The sequence below is a fragment of the Lynx canadensis genome, chromosome A1 (genome assembly GCF_007474595.2).
Source record: "Lynx canadensis isolate LIC74 chromosome A1, mLynCan4.pri.v2, whole genome shotgun sequence".
Classification (NCBI taxonomy): domain Eukaryota; kingdom Metazoa; phylum Chordata; class Mammalia; order Carnivora; family Felidae; genus Lynx; species Lynx canadensis.
The window spans coordinates 13,151,819-13,172,956 of NC_044303.2; positions in this window are offsets into that span (position 1 = coordinate 13,151,819).

A 21,138-nucleotide genomic window follows, 5' to 3' on the forward strand; every position below is an offset into this window, starting at 1 on the left:
AGTAGTGACTTGAAGGAAGGTCAGGAAACCAAGTGTCCTCCTCTGATTGAATGGTGCTTCCATCTGTACTGGGCTGAATCAAACAAGCAATCAGCCAGCCAGAAGGCTCAAGGCAGGATCGATGGGCTGCAACCCCGAGCAACATCTGGTCCCTTGAGCAGCCACAGTAATTCCATAAATGGTTAGAGCTGCAGTGTCTTCAGGAAAACAAATAATGAAAAATTTCATGTTTTCTCCTGCCAGCCGACTTTCCCTACTTTGGCCGTCTCTCACAAGAAAACATAAGGCATGGCCTAACAATAAAAAAAAAAAAAATGTTGCTATAGACTGCTTGTGTCTCCCACATTTACGTGTTGAAACCTAATCCCTCACGTGATGGTGTTTGGAGGTGAGTAGGTCATAAGAGCAGAACCCTCATAAACGGGATTAGTGCCCTCATAAAAGAGACTCTAGAGAGCTCCCTTAACTCTTCCTCCAGGCGAGGACAGAGCCCTGTGAGAAACAGGAAGCAGGTGCTCGCCGAACACCAAATCAGCTGGCACCTTGATTTTGACCTCCTAGCCTCCAGAACTATGAGAAAGAAATTGTGGCTAAGCCACTCAGTCTACGATGTTTTGTTATAGCAGCCTGAACAGATGAAGGCAATAATAATTAGGGAAGTAAAGTTCTCTAAAAGACAGTGTATAATTTCAGAACAGGGACAAGCACAATGCGTGCCACAAAACAAGTATTCCATTAAACGAAGGACCTGTTAATTCTGGACCAACTTGGGATTGGAATGTGGATTGTCTGCAACCTAGACCAGATCCAGAGATTACAAATAGTTCTGAGATTTTCCTCCCCTAAAGCCAGGGAATTTTAGTACTTGGTTCGGGGACCCTGTCCTCAGGGGATAGCTCCACACTAGCTGGCTGGACAATGATGGGACAAGTTGGATCTCAGTATGTGTTTGCCATCTGATAAAATTCACATTTGTGCCAGAAGTTTTAAGTCGTAACTTGCTTTAGTTTCTGCAGACAGCAGAAGTGCAAGGGATATGGAAAAAGAACAAAGTGCCAGTATCTTTAGAACATTACTGAAGGCTCCTCATGTATGATGCAAAGAAGTTTTCGTTCGGATTTTGATCTTAGTTTCACCTAAAGAGGAAATGCCTTTTTATTTGGCTTGTTTGCAATTTTTAAAACTTATTTTGTAAATATTTTATAATATTTAAAACAGTATATAATGAGGACTCTATGCCTCTCGCACCAGAAAATAATTAATAATACTTGGCACTTAATGGCACTTTTCATCATTAAATCTCTTTGTAGACATTAATTAAGGGAAAGATACTTCATCTTTTTTAAGTTGCTGTTAGGCTCCCATCACTGCATTTCATGAATATCAGTTGCAATGGGAAGTGAAATATGTAGAATTCAAAATAAAAGTCTGCCAGAGGTTTGCCTGATAGGTAAAAATAAGCTTTTGTGTGTCTTCTATTGTACTCTGTCCCTTCAGTTAGGTTTGTAAATAACATGTATTCATGACTCTGTCTTGAAATCTATTCATTCTTTGATTACAAATACTGTGGTATTATATTAAAAAAACAAATATTTTGTGAAGTATTTTGATTTATTCAAATGCAAAACCTTCATGAATAAAGGTACCCAAAGTGTTCCTTTTTGTGGAGAGAGAGTTCAGTGGGGCCAAGTTGAAGCAGCCTCCTGCCTCTATCCCCTGGAAAGTGAGAGGTTTATTTGGTAAGAGAGATGATCCTTTTGATCTTTCTTCTTCCTCCGTCCAAAGGGACAAAATTTATTCACCTCCAGGGCCAATCTTACAGTCTTATGTCAATGGCCCACTTCTTCCAGAAGTCTCCTCTCATTGGTTTCTGATGTCTGGATTTCTAAGGATAATCTTTTTATTTTGTAATGTGAGATAATAAACCTTGCCTCCCACTTCTCATCTAAAATAGCTACCAGCCCAGCCAGAGCTCCAACCTCCTCCCACAATTCCATGCTCACTTGTATTTATCTCCTTCACTTCTGTCTTGGAGACTCACTCCTGTTTCACCCAACTCTGTCAACACTTGGAGCTTCCCTTTCCCTCCTTTGACAATCATGTCGTTTATCTTCAATTTCTCCCTCCTTACAGACTCCTCCTTGGAATTCTTTAAATGCAAACCATTATCAGTTGTATGCATCCCCTGTAGGTACTGTCTTGTCCTCCTCTTCATGATGGGCTTCTTACAAGAGTAGCCTTCTATGTGAGGAGCCTACATCATTGTATCTGTTTGCTCTCTTCCCATTCATTCTTCAAATGATACCAACTGCTTTCTGCCCTAACAACCCCCTGAATGGTGGCAAAGGAAACAAAGCATCATCTAAATGCCATTTACAGTAGGTGCCTTCCACTCAACATCTCCTCCTTTAATATCGTTCTTTCCTGGTTCCTCACATACGTTTGAATGCTCCTTTTCCATCTTTCTCAGGGCTCTCATCCCCCTGAATGTTTGTGTTTCCAAGGATTCTGTTCTCTGAGTTCTAATCATTGACTTCACCTTTCCAGAGGGACTTTGTCAAGCCTAGATTGCAACCACCACTTGGAACGACAGTTTAAACATGTTACAGCCCATTCTGCTCTGCCTTTCAGCACTGTTTCCTCTGCCTGGGTTGTCATTCAGCCTGGATAACTCCTTATCAGTCTTCAAAACCAGGTTCAAGGAGATAGTTGGTCCCTCCTCAGTCCTCATAGCTTCTTACACACATGTGTGTGGATGTGTGGATGAATGTGTGTGTGCAATATGTCTATACTTGAAGATTTCTCAAGGAAAGGGATTCCAGCTTCATTATCTTTGCATTCTCAGCACATACAATAGTTGGAATAAGGCAGACCAAGATGACTATTTCGGATTAGAGAATGAGAGAGAATAATAATGTGAACTTGGTTCAAGGTTACTTTTTCTTTGTTTCACTCTCAAGGTGACTAATGAACAATACAAAGGCCATAAATCAGACAAGAATGTTGGGAGAGAATGTAGCTCCCCATTGCTTCTCTTTGCATTTCACAGAGGTATGCCCACATTTTGGTGGGATTGGCAGGCCACACAGAGTGAGACATCTGCCACATCAGAGAAACCGAGAACTGTGAACTTGTTTTCTTTTGTATCCAGAGCCATGTCTGAACCCAGGAGTATATTTTTCCACTATATAAGAAAACAAATTTGCTGATGATTCAGTGAGCAACGTCCAGCTTAATGGCAGGTTCCCAGCCTCCAAATGCTTGCCTTGCCAGTACTGGGTCAGATGTCCCTTATCTATACTTACACTTTAGGGCTGAGGAATTTTTACGTGTCCATTTATCAATTTTTCATGGTCAGGCAAGAACCAAGTTTATATGAGTTTCATAAATATTAAATGAATTGGTTATCAAATGAGTAAATGGCCATCTGGTTGAAGTAACGCATTGACTTTGTAATCCATTGCCTTGTTACCCACTGACAGTGGGGGTAACTCAGACATGTTGGGTATGAGTAGAAACAGCTCCTCATCATGGAATATTTGAGATAAGCAGCTATCTGAGATAACCCAGGGGCACCAGTCTAATAAGACTGAGTTTGAGGAATGGGGTTTCCTTTTTCCTAACTCTCACTATAATTCTGATAATACATTCTATCTTCATTCTGCTTCCCATTCAGTTGTAGAAGGCCAACTCAACTGTGGTAATGTGAATGATGGCTTATCATGATTCCATGAAGAAACCCCCTTGTGAAAGATTTAAGAATAGAGTGGATGAATGCATACGTTTATGTATGTATGTAAGCTCATTCAGAGAAGCTCAAAATTCATTCTGTTTAAATTGAACTTTGTGTCCTAAGAATTCCATTTTATATAGTATCACTTTTGCATACAAAGTAGCAGCAAAGCTACCAATAACTTCAGGAAGGATTTAATAACAACTTGCCAAACGTCTCTAGAGATACAAGCGAAATATAGTTACCTAAATAACAAATTACTTTTGGAGAGCCTTCTACATGCCAAGGACTATGAAAGACCAGTCTTTGGATTCAAGGAACTTACAAATGTGTTGATAAAGTAAAATGCATCCACATGAAACATGAGGGAAGAGTGCATTTAATCATATGTCAAATTATGTGATTCAGATGAAATGCTGTAGACTAGGAATGATGTGGGAGCATCCTGTCAGCTAGCACATTACTGCGGGAGCAGCAGGTCTTTAAGAAGTCAGACAGTTCTGGGTTGAAGTTCTGCACCTGCCAGGTAATTTTAACCTCAGGCAGTGCTTAATTCATCCCTCTACGTGTACTTTTCTGTTCTTTTTTTTTTAAAGATTTTTTAAAATCTTTATTTATTTTTGAGAGAGACAGAAACAGAGCGAGAGCGGGGCAGGGGCAGAGAGAGAGGAAGACACAGAATCCGAAGCAGGCTCCAGGCTCCGAGCTGTCAGCACAGAGCCCGACGTGGGGCTCGAACTCACGGACCTCGAGATCATGACCTGAGCCGAAGTTGGACGCTTAACCGACAGAGCCACGCAGGCGTCCCTACGTGTACGTTTCTTTAACCGTGGGGGTAATTCATCTATTCTACTGACTTGCCAGCTCTGCACCCCGAGTTTTCTTCCATACAATGTTGCTGTCAAGACAGGTGAGGCAATACGAATATATCATTATTTTATTTGTTTATGATGATTATGACCAAATCAAAGAAAGGCACACATCATCTCTTCCCAGGAGATGCTGTACACTCAGGCTCAACCCAACTCTTCCACCCAAAATCCAGTCACCCTCTTTATGATCTGCTGCTTTGTCTGTCATCCAAACTCCTCCTCCTTCTTCCAATGGTGGTGCTAATATTGCCTTTTGATTACTATTTATTTTTCACCTGCAAGCGTAAAACTATGACCATTACGTGGAGCCAATCCTGTAAAGACAGGAGAATTTCCTAGTAGGCAGGAACAGTAAGTTCAAAGCTTTGAGGCAGAAACAAGTAGTACATGTTCAAGAGAGGGTAAAAAAAGGCCAGTATATCTGGGACATAGAGAGTGAGGGAGGCAGGGATGGGAAGTGGGGGTGTGAGAAGCAGGCAGCAATCAGATCAGGGAGACACATTAGAAAATATGCATTTCTTCTAAGAACAATGCAAAGTCATGGGAGGTTTAAGCAGTGAGGTGACATGACTGGATTCATGATTCATGGCTCATTCTTATTGTTAGATCTTTACAAGGGAGAGTGAGAAGGTGTAGACCAGTCGGGTGACTGTTTCTATACTCTGATCTGGAGGTGATGGTGTTTAGGCTAATGTTATGGCAGTAGACTATGAGCAAAATGAAAGGTCTCAAGATACATTAAATATCCATCTTCAATAAGTGTTTCACATTTAAGGAATAGAAAGGCTCACTGGGAAGTGAACAAGAAGAGTGATAGGAGGTTGAGGTCCAAGAGGTCAACAGGAATCATACCAAAGAGACTAAGTTAGGAACCTTGCTGTCATATTTTGCAGAATCTATTGTCAAATTGGATGTGGGAGTCAAAGGGAAAGAGATGAACTAAATGTGACTCGTTTCCAAGTCTGTGGCCAGAGCAACTGAATTACTGGTGGTATCATTTCCAGAGAAGAGCAAGTCCTGGGGAAGCGTAGATTTGGGGAGGTGGAATCCACAGTTCTGTTCAAGACACGATAAGATAATAGAATAATAACTGCCTTGTATGACTGTCGGACCAACTGAATGACTGAATGTATATACAGCACTTTGCCAATGGGACTTATACATAGGAGGAACTAAAAAATATTTATCTTTGCTTTCATTATCAACATTATTTTGCATATAACTCTCTTCATCAACTGCAAAGGTTATTAAAAGCAGCTCCATTTTTCCACAGCTTCACTATCCTGTCATTCATGATTACCAACAATGCTTACTGCATGTTGTGGAAAATGTTGGGTTGGCTTCTTTCCCTTCTGCACATGCAATCAGTTTTTTTGTGAATGAAAGGAAGTCAAGCAGAGGTAAATCAAAGCCCCTGTGCCTCTGAATTCTTCTTTTTTTCCTCATGACGATTAAGGGTTTTTCACAGATGGATTACATTCTTTCCATCATTAGTGAAGCCCATCTTACTGAAAATTCTACTCAGGATAATATCTGAGAAAGGCAGGTCAGTTTGACTATGCAAAGAAACCTATTTCATATATAGACAAGAGTATCAGAAAGGAATTAGAGGTAGGAGAGAAGAACTGGGAATTTACCCCCTCCCTCCACATCTGCCCCCACATCTGCCTCCACCACTACCTCCAGATGATAAACAGTCACCCTCTTGACACATCCATATGCTGAGAAAGGAACAGCAATATAGCAAACAATTGCCACACACAACGACACAGAACTTTCACTTGCCCTCAGGACGTAAAAGGCACCAGGGCACCTTCTGTCAGTCCACGGAGGGGAAGCAATTATTTAGATCCACCCTCCTTATCACCATCCCTGAAGCAGAAAGCAAAATGAATAACCAGCAAGTGGATATCATTTCCAGACAATGTGTCTCTAAAAACAAAGGCTATAAAGGACAAACATGTATCTTGAATGTGGCCCTGGATTTGTCTGGACAGTGGCTAGACAAATATAGTTGGCCATTCCTACCAAAAACCAGGAAGGAAGGACAAAGTAGGGACATGTTGCTGCACCTTTCTTAAGGCCAGTGGCTCTTCAGAATGCCTGAGTGCCACATGCCACATCTCAGATGTTCCTCTGGCTGCCCGTCAGTTCACAGTTGCCAGAGGAAATTTTCAGGATGGCTCTGATCCATTCTAAATCTTAGATCCTGATATGGTTCACACTGGCTGATTATTTGTCTGCCTTGCAAGAGGCTAAATTTGTCATCTTTAATTGACAAGAAAAGTCTGAAATCAGTCAAAGCCAACTGTAAGAAGGGCTGAGAGTCATTGAAAATGCTAGTAGGCAAAGGTCTGTTCCCCAGAAGGGCATTTTGCTCTTCCGGAAGCACAGATGAGGCATACACGCTGGGGGGGTGGTGTGTTTCTTTATGTGAATGTGCCTATTTCCCATATGACCTGTACATCATGTAAAGTGACATTGCGTCTGGTAATCAAACATTTTCTTTCAGCAGCAGAGGAAATGTTCATGTGCATGATTGTCAGCTCATGAGATAGTGCTTTTCAGGAAGCTTAATCCAGGACCCCTAGGGTCCAAACCTGTTTCCTAAAGGTCATATGTTTTTCTTCTTCCATATCCCAAGTATAGCACTCTGTAAGTTGAATCTTAAAATCTCCGAAGCACAAGTACTGAACATTTAACACTGGGGTGTCGAGGTAACCTTTAACAAAAGAAAATAGGCACTCCATACATGATGCTCTGGACATCGTGGTAGCAACGGGACAATAGGGGACAGGGATAATTTACATATTTAACATACATGATCTGAATAGGCACGTGAAAGCAGACTCAAAGATGTAGGGGACATACAGCAAGACAAGGTGGAGTGTAAGCAAAGAAAGTACACTGAGAAATCATTGTTCCTTTCTTTTTTTGTAATTAGAAAAAAAAGTTACTCATATTAAAGTATTAACCTGGGTCAAGCCTTTTTCCAGGGAGCTAACTATGCCAATCCTCTTAACTATAATCACACCAATATGGTGGTAAAACCTCCAGAATGCCTGCTTGTACATTGTTCAGTTAAGGAAAATGTATTATGTATGTTTCAGTGTCCTGAACTGAAGGTTATTTAAGGTTGTAAATAGTTTCTTGCTCATATTATCATTTTTAACAAAGACAAGAAATAGACCAAGTAAGCTTCCTGCCTCCAGCCTTCTGTGGTGGTCCTTCCCAAAGATTTGTGAATACAACTTTCAAGTTCCAAAACTTTATTCCAGGATCCTTCTTTCTGGCAACGTGGAATCTGTGACAGTGAATGGTGCCAGGAGTCAAACAAAGAAGAGATACAAACAATGGCCATAACAATTCTTGTAGGTTCTTCCTGGTCAGTGATGGTCACTGTTCAGGCTGTAATTCAGATCCTGGGTACGTGGAAGAAAAATCACACAATTCCAGAATCTCCTAGGTGTTGAATGTTGCAAGATCATTTAGTCCATAAGGGCAATTACAGGGTAGACAGAGGCAAAGGATGTGCACCCTGTGTGAGCATTTATGCCATCCTAGGCTCTGCTCATTTTAAACGAGGGCCCATAAGAGTCCTATTTTTACCCCCTCGGGAGGAATAAGAAAGTGGGACTCTATATCCTTGCCCTCTACACCAACATTATCTTTGGGAGATGCAGGGAGATAGGGAGCTACTGTGTTGTTTTATAATCAAAGTCGTATGTTTCTCTGCCATATGTTTGATCTGTCCTTTTTATTAGCCCCAGAGATAGTGTCAAATGCATTTGGTAGCAGAGGGATTAGCAAACTAGAGCTGACATACTCCATCCCAGAACCAGGGAGACTTTGACAGATTCCTCTAATCCATCTGTCTGATTTTAGGAAAGGCTGTGGGATCTCATCTGTATTGTTTCCTTACAATAGGGAGAGTAGTTCTATGACATGAATGGTGACTTTTAACCCATGTGCTCACTGTTTTCAGTGATGGGAACTCCTTGTGCACAAAGTCTTGCTCTGTGACACTGAAGGTGACCGGAATTAGTTAATGTTGGCCTCAAATGGATGATCCCTATGAAGAGTCCCTTCTTGGATATGTTTGTATCAAGCCACCAAGATCTTGAATAACTGGTTTCAGGAAAGACCATGTTCCTGTTTTGGAAACACGTTTTGGGTGTTGTAAGAAAAACCAAAGGGAACTGTGTATTTAACCAAGTGGTTTGGATTTGCTCAACTTCCTAGCATTTAGGGAATTGCTTGGCTTAAATCATCTGGTGTCAGCAAAGTGGGGAGTCTTCATGAAACTGATCTTTGAGATACTTGATTTTAAGGACCAAACTAAAATGTGACTTTCAAAAGTTAATGTTTCAAATCCGTATGGCTTTGGTGGTTGTTCATGTCTCTTCTAAAAGTTAAAATCACATGTGCGGACCAATAGGGGGCAGACGGGAGCCAGCTGCCAAGGGAGAGATGCAATCCCTTTGCCAGTTGGAGTGGCCATAGGAAGCAAACAGCCCTGACAGAGATTCTATTCTAGGCAAGCTGACAGACCACTTCAGAAAGATTCCACCACACTTCACTTCATCCAGTCCAGATCATCAGGGTGAAGCTGAAACTATCAAGAGAGGGACCACACTCTTCCAAGAGGCCTGAAGGGACCAGGAAGACACAGAAGCCTCCTTACTTACTTCCCTACTGCTATGGCTAAAGAGAAGAGGGGAAACAGGGTAATGTGGAGAGGTTATTCCAGCAACAATGTCTGAAATGGTGTCATAGAACATTACCATGAAGCATTATTGAGGCTATCAGATATCAGTGTCCAGTCTAAGAGATATAAGGTCAAGGAGGTCTTTATGCACAGATCAGGCTGCCTGGTTTAGATCCCTTCTGTAAGGAGGGCACAACATGCCAATAAGCCAAAGTTTCCCTTGCGTTGTTTTCTATTGCGCAGCCATGCCGAGACCTAGAAGTCACTATAGAGACCAAGGCAAAAAGGTCAAAAACAATTTCATATCTATGTCCCCTTTCGTCTCCAGCCCTAATCCTAGCCCAGAGACATTTTTCTGTTCTTCAAAGGAGTGAAAAGCATTAGGCTGGAAGTATTTCCCTATAATGCTTTATACATTTTACTCTTGCACAAATAAAGAACCTATGAGAAACTAGGGCACACAGGCTTAACCCCCATGTCCAAGTGTGTTCACGGGGGACTTCAGACTCATCTTTGTCTCTTGGCGCTAGCCTATTGGAGAGACTGAAGGCTATGAAGAAGTGCCCCAAAGGGCATGCACACCCTAGAGTACCATGACTGCTAGGCAGTGAGGCAGCTCACAGATTGTTTTAACCAAGCCAGAACAGGCTATGCTCTGGAAGGACTAGGAAAGTTCCTTCTTGAATTTGGTCACAAAATACAGAGCACAGGTGAGTTGCACTCTACAAAGTCAAGTGTGGTTTTATTACACTTAACTGATTTTCAGTGTGATTCATTTGTCTCGGCAATTGGACATCTGTGTCCACAAAATGGAGGGCATCCAGCCAAGTGTGGGAATGTTCTGATGAAGTTTGGAATTTGTGTGCGATATTTTCCATGCTTGGCTGAATTACTGGTGGAAAGCAAGATGCTGCCTAATGAAAAACATCCCAGAAAGAAGCACAGGATATATTTTTCTGAGATTACTAGTGACTAAGCAGTTTACTTTTGCCTATTATCATGGCTGAAAAGATGAAGAGATGACATTGCATAAGTTGTATTAGTGCCTTACTTTTGAATTGTTTTTTGGTATTAACCCTCCCATAGCCTCTTTTTCAACTTCCTCACTTTGCCTTCACAACTTCCTGGTGAGAGGGGAAAACCGGTATTACATAACTTTCAATGGAGGAAAATCACACATAAATAGGTTCAAAGACTTGCTTTGGGGTTCCATAACTCCAACTGATCGTGTATCAGAGGGATCTTGGCAGGAAATTTGGATAATTTAAAGAAAATTTAACGAAGCAAATTACTACAAAGGCGCAGGCAATGGTAGAGAATTAACTGGGGATAGTGTGAGAGGCTGGGGCTGGTAAAGGCCTAAAGGGACAAGATGAGGAAGCAAACACCAAGGGGTCCCTAAAAGGAGGATGAACCTCAGTCAAGGGATGCAACCAGCCCAAAGCAAGCCTGGGCAAAATCCTCTTGCTCTCCTATAGCCTCCAGGGAGCATTCCTGGGAAGGGAGACTCCACAAAAGATGGCCTGTTGTGTCAGCCTCACAAAAAGTCAAGCCTTCTGACTGCTAGTTCCAGGATCCCCCAATGCCATGCCTGTCATTCATTATTGTTTCCCTGATAACTAAGGACAGGTCTGTTATAACCAGGGTTCTAGCCACCCGTGCTGGTGACTGAGTGACTACATTCCCTAGACTAAGCCTGGCTTCTGCCTTCAGTTCAATCTAATTCAGAAAGCACGCTTGAGTCTTGTAGTGTGAGCTACATGCGGGGTGCATTCTTATGAGAGATAACCAATTAATGCAATTACCACCCACTCTTACTGTTCTCCAAGGTGCTATGTCTGGTCATATCCCCAACACACACACACACACACACACACACACACAGAACAAGGCAGATGCACTCAACAGCTCACATAGGAAGATAGAAATGAAGCACATCTTGTGGTTCTGGCTCAGATACTACGAAGTTAATTTTAGTTGGAAAACTTCTTAACAGACTTCCAGGAAAGTACCACCCCAAACAACAGAGTTCCTGTGAACATCTGTCTGCTGTTTGCTCAGTGATACCCAATGCCAATCTCTAAGTCCAGATCCTCAAATCATTCTGCGAAATTCGTCACCTTGGTGAGGCTCATGATGCTATAGAAGAAACTGTTACTGAAAGGAATTGTTGCGTGTTTCGTGGTAGTGGTGGCAATTGGGGAGCAAATAAGTGAATGTAAGTATACATGTGTGTACATGTATGTATGTATGTATCATGGATAGATGGATGGGTGGATGAGATGATTGAGTGGATAGACAGAGGAGCCGATGAATGGATGGTGGGAGGGGTAGGGTAGATGAGTGGTATTAGCTGGATGATGCAAGAGTTAACGTGGAGGAGGGACCTACCGAACTCTCCACTCACTATTCTTGGTAAGACTAAGCATGAGGTCCTTCTAACTTCTGAGAAGAAGATGAAGAAAATAGGCTCTAAAAAAAGGGGAGGCATTTGGGTGACTCAAGTGGTTGAGTGTCCAACTCCTAATTTCAGCTCAAGTCACTATCCCACGGTTGTGGGATTGAGCCCCGGGTCGGGCTCCACACTGAGCATGGAGCCTGCTTGAGATTCTCTCTCTCTTCCTCTGCCCCTCTTCCCCACTCGTGCGTGTGTTCCCGCTCTAAAATAAGAAAACATAGGAAAAGAAAAAGAAAATAGGCTCTGGAGTCAAAGTCTTCGATTGAAATTCTGAGCCAAACTTTATTTACTAGCTGAAGCACTTCTTTGTGCCTCTGTAAGAAACTCCCTCTCACCGCACAGTTGGCCTGCTCTTCTGCAAGTGGTTCAGGAATGCAGTGGCAATGATAATTACCTTAGGGTGATACAGGGATAAAGATCACCCTATAACCCCCAAGTCATAGCGCTCTATTCAACCTTTTTAGGGCACCTGGGTGGCTCAGTGGGATTAAGTGTCCAACTTCAGCTCAGGTCATAATCTTTCAGTTCGTGAGCTCGAGCCCTGCATCGGGCTCTGTGCTGTCACAGCCTGGAGCCTGTTTCGCATTCTGTATCTCCCTCTCTCTCTGCCCCTCCTCTGTTCACACTCTGTCTCTCTCTCAAAATAAATAAACATTAAAAAAATAGTAAACTGAGATTGTTGTGACGAATACATAAAATCAAGTGAGTGAAGAGCCCAGTACATACGTGACATATCAGTCATAGGATACAGATCTCCTTCTTCTCTTCTCTGGGGATTTACTAGTTCATTCAACAACCGCTACATATTCACTATCTGCCGAATAGTGTGCTACGTGCTAAGGATAAGAAGATGAATATGACATACAACCTACCCTCAAAAGGCTAGCATTTCTGTAAAGGGAGATAGGTTTGCAAACAAATATAACAGGCATCTCAGCAGTCTGCTCCTTCTTTCTAACCTGCAATGCTTTCAAGAGGGCATCTAAGGAGTAAAAGAAAACTTTGGAGAATATATAAATGATTCCTTAAAAAATATTGCTCAAGATAGTAAGGGATGGCCTAAGCCTGGAGTAAGGAAATCTCCACAGGGAGTTTTCCAAATCTGTTAGTTGTACCAAATTAGACATGTTCTTATGAAGTTTACTTACATTTTATGCTTGAATGGGTAATGGCAAGATCTTATATTCTGAGATCAGAGGGTCTTGAAGGAGCACCTCAATCCTGCTTTACCTACTCCTCCTGACTTCAGATAAATGAAAATAAAATCTCACTACCAGTCTGATGGAGGCAGTGAATGGAAAATGGAATCCTAAAAACCTGCAGTACTAATTGCACTGCAATCTCTCTTTTCATATCACGTAGCCTTGGATTTGGGTTTGCAGAGATCCGCCTTCCTGTGCCATGTCAGCTAGAACCCCCTGAGAGCCCCAGACTGTTGTATGCCTGCAAGTATATGTGGAGCACGCTGTGAAGGAGCAGAGTCACATGACACATAGGAACAATGTGAGCGCTGAAGTCACAATGTGCCCTGAGCACCCTATTTCTCTGTCCCACGGCTTTCTTCTGCTCACTCTACATCATGCTCTCACTTTCATTCTTCTCAAAATCAGCCCTTTTCTATAGATGTCTGGGGCCAATTTATAGACATTTATAGTTGACCCCAATAACAAAAGGAACACTTCTATATTCACCAGATTTCCAGGACGTGTCAGTCCTTGATCTCATGTTCAAAAAATATATTCTTTCTTTAAAAAGTTACGGTGTAGAGGAAAGACTATATGGCTTTGAGATCTCATTTATACCCAAGTATAAGCCCTTATTCTCCCAATTATTAGCTCAGTAACCTTGGACAAGTGACTCAACTGCTCTGAGCAAAGTTTTCCCAACTATTATAGTTTGTAGTAGAGACAATGAGTAAGTTACATTAGACCACCAGAGGGCCTGACAGATAGCAGGCACTTGTAAGTATAATTGTCCATTACCATTCAAATAAAATATGATTCTTGGTTCTGCATTATTGTAGTAATAGCTGTCCCTCATGCTGCCTAAGACGTGCAGGCAATCAGCTAGATGATTCCACACACACTCACTAGTCTTTGTAAGAAACTATTTATCACTTGAGAAGCCTTTACTCACAGATTAAGTAAGTGCTTTGTGTGGATTAACTGATTTCATTCTCATAACAACCTATTATTATTACTCCTACTTGATAAATGAGAGACTAAAGCACAAAGAGGTCAGGTAACTGGCTCAGGGTCACAGATAGTAAGTGGTGGAAATGGCATTCGATCCAGTTGGTTCTACAGGCATGCCCTTAATTGTAAGATTGTGAGGCAGGGAGCAGATAGCCAAGTCAGAACTATCTCCCACAACACGCACACAGAGTCTCCTCAGTGTGTTGAGACCAGTCTGGTATAGCGCAATCCGAGAAGTGTGAATTGCATCCTGCAAGAATCTGGGGGCATCATGGTCTAAGGCTCTGAGGAGTACCGCGCCAGGACCGTTGCATTAAGCCTAAGACTTTATGTAGAATCCTGGAGTACTGCTAAGGCTGAACAGATTTCACAGATCCCAACACATAAAGTGAAAGGAATATGTGCCATACATAAATTTTTCATTTTCTCCCCCTCCTCCTGAGATGCTTTCTATTTGTTCACAGGCATCTTGGGGTGGCGGGGGGAGACTTTAAAACAAACGTCCAACATTACAAATTGTGTTGCGTCTCTCTCAAACATCTGGTAATTCTCCAAACCTCGGTAAGAGGAGGCCAGGATGGCACTGTCTGCCCTGGAACGCTGAGGAGCCAGAACACAAGGCAGCCCAGGAGGATGCAGGAAGCAAAGAGGAAGGGGATGCTGAAAAACGTCTCTTCTCATTGGTCGTCACTAATTTCAGTAGCTTTTTAGCACACTCTCCCCCGATGGAAACAGAACAGTCATCTGTGGAATTCTGAGGAATTCCAAAAGCATGCCCCCCCCCCCCCCCGGCCGCCCCCTTTCAAAAGCGCTTTGAGCCTGGGGCTGCCTGCCAGGACCTCTGAGGTCAGACCTGCCGTAGTAGAGCAGCTCACACACCCACCTCCCTCCCTGCCCCAGGCTGGTCTTGTCTCTCCCAGTCCCTCAAAGTGCTCCTTCCTCTTGTTTGAGTGATTTCATAAATTAGGCAGCACTTCCGCTCTGAACTCCTCCCCTAGCCTCCAGTCCTTCCTCTGGAAACATCAACACAGGATTATTTGTGCGGAGCGTGTCAGAGGACATATCGCCCCACCTTTCTCACTGAAACATTATGGCAAGGTTGCTCGCCAGATTAGCTTCAGGAATTGAATGGGGACGGCAGGGTAGTGAGAAGTGGGAGACGGGAATTCACTTACACAGGCCTGGCTTGGGAGAGGAGCCACAGCGTGTATGAGGGAGCACAGGTGTGGGAGGAAAGCCATGGGAGGGAGGAGAGGAGGCAGCGGGCCAGCCAGGGCCCAGGGGACACCTCTGCCCTGGAATCCGAGGAGAAAATGGGTCCATCCGCCTTGGTCAGACTTTGGCTAACTACCCGAAACCCCTCAACCAATAACTGCTGAATTGACTTGAATTCACCTGCATCAAAATTCTAGGCACCACACCAGAGTGGCGTGCACACTTTTGTTTCTTTGTTCTGTTGTTTCAGGAAGCATGTCAAGCTATATATGGCACGCGAACACGTTGGTGTCATTGCTTCCTGCTCTGTAAACCCAGAGACGTCACCCAAGACCTGGAGGGCTGACATCACAGGACTGGCCGCTCGGTCTGGAAGTGCAGCAGGTTGTTGTGAAGCTGGACCGCTTTCTGCCCGCTCGGCGTCTGGCCATGGACACGAGGACTTGAGAATGTGATTCATGATCAGCAGTCTGCTTGGCAGGTGATTCTCTGTTCATCCAGGGAAGGCGCTGAGGAGAGAGGTGTGAGGGCTGCTGAGGGAAGAAGGGTGTGAGCGGTGCCTGGGGCTCCTCCACGGGAGGCCGCCCGTCTGCCATCTGCTCTCAGAGCCCCGAGCTGTCCAGCCACAGTTGCTGGAACTCAGAAGCGGTGCTGTCTGGGGTTCTTTTTACCCCCTCCCTCTTCCTCTCACCGCTTAGCCAGACCTGCTTTTCTGAATTCACCTGGGAGGGTGTGCAAGAGCATCGGGTAAGCACTGGGGCTTGAGCCCTCTCGGGAGACTGCTGGAGCCAAGCGAGGCCCGCGGAGTGCCTTCTGTCTGAAAGCCAAGCAGCCACAGAAGGCCGACTTCCCTTCCTCCACTCCAAGCCTCCTTAGCAAAGTTTTCTAAATCCAGGACACTCAAATTCTGATCAGTGGACCCACAGCCTCTAGGTCACCTGGGAATTTGACAGAAATACGGGAGCTCAGACTCCACCCAGATCTGCTGAAGCAGAAATGTGCATTTACAGGATCCCCAAGTGTAAAATGTGCATTTTACAGGATCCCCGGAAGATCTCCTGATGTAAATAGGACAAGTTCTTATCACAGAGGTGTGAAGAATATCTGGAATGCAGATTCATTCCCCACCTTGTCCCAAATTATCTTTCTCATTTTTTTTTTTTTTTGAAATGTGATGGTTAGAGATTCATTCTTGTAGACTCTCCTCTTTCATCTAAGCAGCGCCTGGGAGGAGAGTACCTGGGATCCCCTAATTCTTAGTCAAAAAATTAAGAAAATTATTTATTTATTTATTTACTTATTTACTTATTTTACTGAGCCTATATTATGTGCCACACATAATACCAGATGCTAGGGATAATTGAGATCAGTGTAAGTTAGTTGTTTTTACTGGAGAAAGAGAGTTGGTCATTCCGAGAACAGCAGGCTTCTTTCTGGAAGGAAGGATGATTCAAAGGACAGAAGAGTGGGCACTCCTAAGAGAAGTGTGACCCTCAGGTCTGTCTTGATTTGACCCAACTTGCCTCTCAGAGCTTATCACGTTTATGAGCCAATGCTTCCATTTCCATTCAAAATCGTCCTTTGTCATTTTAACTTAGTGGAAAAACCCAAAGGCATTTTGAAGACCAAATGTCCAGGTGCATGTTTATTTTTAGAAGGAAATGGACCACATCTCATCCAGTCTGCAAAAAAAGAGTAGGCTATGACTCTGTGTACTGAAGCAGTGAGCAGTACCTCAAGGTGGGCGAATCAAACTCACCAGTGAATGAGCAGCGGCCCCAATTTAGTTATTCTCTCCCAGAGACCACACAGCAAGTGCACTATATGTGCAAAATTAGTGCTGACATCAAATGTACTGGCAGGAAAAACAAAACCTCCTCTCAAGTTTTCTGACTTGGTTTGAACATCTATGAATGAAGAGCCCCTATTTGAATTTTTAAAACATATGGGATGCATGGTGATCTGTTTGCATTTTCCTTTTATTTCATCAGTAACTGAATGAAGTCAACTTTTAATGAGGCAGAATCCTCTTTGTGAACAAATAACAGCAATAATCACAGTTCCTGAGTACTTCTTCTGTGTCAGGTGCTGTTATAAGTGCTTTACAAGTTGGGAGTCAAGTCTCCCTGGGACACTCACATTGCTACACGTCTTGCAAGCAAGACTGACTGTCTTTGTTCTGGATTATTTTTTTTCCAAGATGTTTGTCTAGCAAACAGCTTTGGAACATGGATATACTATCTTCCTCCAGAGCAAGGAGCATGCATGCTTACTGTATAACATAATGTCTTCCTCTGGAACTGTTCCTGCCCATCCTAAGATTCAGGCTCCCTAAGCTCAGAGTTCTTCTGGAAGGCGGCGCATTGTGTGTGTGCAGGTGTTTTTGTGTTGCCCTGTGGAAACTGAGCTTGTGAAACCAGCATAAGAGAATACCGCTACTCTGGCTACTGCTTTTGCTATGAGTCAGAAAGTCCTTTGTCTCTGACCCAGGAGTCTCAAGTCTTCTACCAGCATGAGAAACAGCGGCAGGATAACTCATCAGATTACAGGTAGGGTAAAATCTGACTCTTCCCAGTTCCTGACAGAAGTAACATCTCATTTAATCTTCTGAACAACCTTAAACAGGTACTATTATTGCCACCATTTCACAAATAAGGAAACTGATTTGATATATATTCTTCCAGGTCACATGTAATCACAGTTTTATCACTAAATTATATTGACATGTCCACAAGGGATCCTGACATTGAAATTCTATCCTGAGAGAAGAACTTCCTGAGAGAAGCAACCTTGCTTTCTAAGAAGTATTGTCTCTTCCATATCTCCTTTTTAAATACTGCCAGTACTGTTGGGAAGGGTAGTATACTAAGTTCTTTCTATCCCCAAACCTGATTATGAATTAGACCTAGCCTCAGAAGTAAGATGTTGACAGGGAGCAGAGAGATACTGAAAGGAAAGATGAGAGACACAGTGTTGCCTCCCTATTTTTCAGTGGGGCTGGCCCAGTACAGGCCTAGTTCTTTCCATCATGGAGAAGAGAAAGAGTTTGAGAAATCTACAGATAGAGTTCCTCCAGGTTTACGGAGATGAGTGTGTGGCTGAGAAGGTGATAGATCTACCTCTCCCTGGGGGCAGCCGTGCACTCGATCATTCCATTGGCATGTTTCATAGTCACACCATCTGTGATGCCGAGAGGCCCAAATCCCTCGAAGTGTTGACATAAATAGGCATCTGCCAGGAAGACATACAATTGGCTACTATTATTTTTTGTCTGAAATAACTTGTATAGTTTAATGCTCTCCTAAAATTCAGTACATGAACACTTCTGCATAGATGGAGGTAGGCAAGGCATGATAGTGGACCTGAATATATATATATATATATATATACACACACACACACACACACACACACACATATATACACACACACACACATATATATATATATATATATACACTATGTCTACTATGTCTGTCATTTCCAAGTCATTACAATTTAATACAAAATTAAGACAAGTACTCAAACAATAGAGCATTGCAGAGTAGGGAATATATAGCATAAAGATAAACCAAGCCCTGTCAGAGCTGAGATCAGTAAGTATTACTGGGGAGCATGAGGCTGAGGACAAGATCTGAGTCTTTCTTAGAGGATGGATAGAGTTTTCACAGACAAGGATGAGGAGATAGAGGATTATATGTTGAAGGGACAATTTCGGCAAGTGATGGGGACCTGGTTGGGATTTGGGGAGAAACAAGTAGACCAGAGTATAAAGTACAGGAAGGTGATTAGTGAGAGAAGAGGCTGGAGAGAGAGAAGGTGGGGTCACATGGAGGAGATCCATTTTTGCTGGATGGGGGTTCAAGGTTGTATTCCAGTGGGATCTGGGGGCCACGGAGCACAAATTGGCCAGGAGTGGAACATAATCAGATGTTACCGAAACTTAAGGCTTATAAGAAGTGAAGGTTCTCATCTGTAAACTCAAACCTTGTGGAGAAAGCTCAAGGCAGACATTAACAAAACAAACAATTATTATTTGCTAAGCAGAAAAAGAGTTCTTCTCTTTGGGGCTGGGGGACAGAGGGTGACTTTAGCTTTTGGTGTTGCTCACTTGGACTTGGCTCATTCTCTTAATGTTCTCTTTCAAATGACATTAGCCAAGCATCTGTTATATTCTTACGTGAGTTTTTGGTCCCTTCCCAGAAGACTTAATAGTCCTTCAATTAACCACCATGTAACAGTGCCAGGCACAAAGTAGGTACTCAATAAACATTTTAGTACATTATATTGAATGAAACATAAAAATAAATTCTATCTCCAATAAGTCAAGACCAGATGCTAATGTTTGCAACAAGTATAAAATTTAGCAACACCATTCATTCTGTTTCTGGTTGGATGTCTTCATCCAGAGCTAATTATTTTAATAGTCTTGTCATAAATGCAAATGCATGTTTCCCAGCAAATGTATGTGACTTTAAAAATTATATTTAATACCAGAAATTCAAGTTTACTTTATACTTCCATGTGCCTGAGACATCAATGCCAGACATATGACCCTGTTTAAACAAACAATAATTAACTAGTCACACAAATTGAGTAAAAAGAACCAAATTTCAGCAGTCTGATCATTTTCTCTTCCTGCTATTACGCGTTTTAGTTTGTATTTTTTCTTTATCAAGAGCATATATCTTTATGCATGTATACAGACCTCCAGAAATAGATAAGCAATATAGTTGTAAAGAAACCAAGGAAATTGTCAAGTCATAAACAGACTGTGAATCTATAGCATTCTTCATCATATTGATTAATGCAAAAGCATCAAGAATTACACGTCTTTGAATGCTGAAACCCATGCCAATAAAATGGTGAAACTGTTAAATCTTTGCAGACAGGTTGAAAATGTGATTCCTACAGTAACGTCTGTTGAAATTTTAAATAGCTTAATGAACTTGAAGGAGAGCAAAGATTCATTCTCAAGAGCACTGAAGTTATTTTATCTGCTGCGGATATTTAATTAATGACTTACCTGATTTCCCCAAACTTTTAAAATCGGTGTTTTCACCACTGACTCCAGTGTCAGCTGACCTTGTCAGCTGCCTCCAGCAGGCAGACTCCTGGGGTCCACCACCCAACAGCAAGTTGGGCCCTGCTCCTTGGCTCACAGCAAGGCTATTAAAGACTAAGGCAAACACAGACATCTTTGGATAGCTTATGGTGTAGTTTGGAGGGTAAGGAATCCCAAGATAAGCTGTATGTTTCCTTGTGGATGAATAATCCCTTGGAGAATATAGGGGAGGAGGAACAGGCAGGCCCTTGCATAATAGCAATAATTCTCCTTGCACCAGCAGAGTGGGAATCAGAATGGTCAGTAGACAGGTCTTGTTAGCCAGGAAAATCTAGGATTAAACCTTGCTTCCCAGTGGTGTGACTGTGAATGAGGAAGCTCACTTTCCTGAGTCTCAATCTTGCCATCTGTGAAATGGAGAGGATGAAGAGGCATATGTGACATGTATCGTTCTGGGGTATAAACAGCCTCAGATCTCAGTGCTGAAGCATGGTAGAGAACACAGCTTGGAGCTGGATCTCTAGGACAGGCAGTAGCCGCAAGCCCCGGGGAGCCGGCAAGTTGTAGCCCAACCTAAATTATGACGGGTTATTTCAGCTGTTAATGCAGAGAGTCTGGACCTTCGTTTTCACCATTAGCTTTGCCCACACTTCTATTTGCTACCTTTGGAGAACACTTGACAGTGGAAGGAGACAAAGGGAATATTGGAAAAGGAGGAGAAGGAGGCCATGTGAAGGAAAGGTACAGACCATAAAAACCTACTTGTCTTCCTGCATGAGCTTCATTTTCTCCTCTTTTGAAGGATGTTTATTTCAGGTACATGAGTTATATGTATTAGAAATGTCAGAAACAAGAATGCATTGGTGATTTAAATGTTTTATATGAGTGCTTA